General features: G+C 31.6%; 1 protein-coding gene across 2 annotated transcripts in view; it reads right to left on the reverse strand.

Moving 5' to 3' along the window:
* nt5c2b (5'-nucleotidase, cytosolic IIb) overlaps positions 1-1,189 on the reverse strand; it is a 23,484-nt gene that overhangs the window by 17,987 nt on the left and 4,308 nt on the right. The window lies entirely within an intron of this gene.

Consider the following 1,189-nt stretch of genomic DNA (forward strand, 5'->3'; position numbering starts at 1 on the left):
TGAATAGGACAAAAGTCATATATATATATATATATATATTATATCAGTTTTTGAGTGCACTTTGATTTTTTATTTTTTTTGGTTCTCAAAAGTTGGCTGATGTTTCTAAAAAGGCTGAAAAAAGCAAGAAAAATATCTGGCTGCAAAACTACAAAAACCTGATTTACTGACTGGTGACATGACTGAGTAAGTACACTGTACCACTGATTTAACATTAATTTTTTTTATTTATATTTTACTTATCTGAAATCACTACCAAGCCATAAGCTGCTAAATAAATAAATAAATAAATAAATAAATAAATAAATAAATAAATAAATAAAACACGCACTCCTGCCGATTTGTTTTGGTCCCTCAGGTTTTAAAAGTACTTTATTCATTGGGCTGTGCAGGGCATCATTTCTGATGATGATAATACAACAGATCCCAACACTTGGTTCTTATTGCCTCCCAACTTTAACTTCAAACTGTGGTGCATTCACTGCGCCTTAAAGCATTAAGTCAAACTGTTATTTCCACTTCTTTCCACAGTCTGGAAACTCTAAGCCCCCTTCGAAGGCTAGTGTTAGAATAATTTTACATAATTATGTACAGCCTCTCTCTCAACCCTTCAAACAAGCCAATCAGAAATAAGCTGAAAACAACTCTGTTACCATTTTGTTTTAGAAACACAAGACAACAAGTAAAAAAAGTACCGTAATCACAGCTTTAAAGAACTGTTCATAAAGAAATAATGTTTGTATTTGTTTATCAAAAAGGCACTGCAAAAGGTACTCATTCCAATGTCATGAATACTGGTTCATAAAAATCCTAAAGAAAAAAAAACAACAAAATCCAATTTTTTTTTTCTTATAATCAGTGGTTAATGTGCCTTTGACTTAAAATATGTCAACAAAATTAGTGTTCAGCTGCAAACAATCCATGTATTTGAAGGAAATTTTGTAACTGATTAATTGAATATTAGATGCAGTTTTGTATTTTATACTTTCTGATCATTGCAGCCTAAACAGAATGAGAGTTGCTGTGTGTGATTTCATGTGTTGTGGAGTCACAAGATTGAGAATAAAGTTTTGACAAGAAATCCAGTTGGATTCCTGTTTATTTGAACATCCTATTTTGCAAACGCTGCCTTCCTGAAATTTGGTATGCTTGTTTGTCTTTGGGTCTATGGTGTATAATGATGTGATTG

This window comes from Austrofundulus limnaeus, unplaced genomic scaffold (genome assembly GCF_001266775.1).
Source record: "Austrofundulus limnaeus strain Quisiro unplaced genomic scaffold, Austrofundulus_limnaeus-1.0 Scaffold66, whole genome shotgun sequence".
In the NCBI taxonomy this organism is placed as follows: Eukaryota; Metazoa; Chordata; class Actinopteri; order Cyprinodontiformes; family Rivulidae; genus Austrofundulus; species Austrofundulus limnaeus.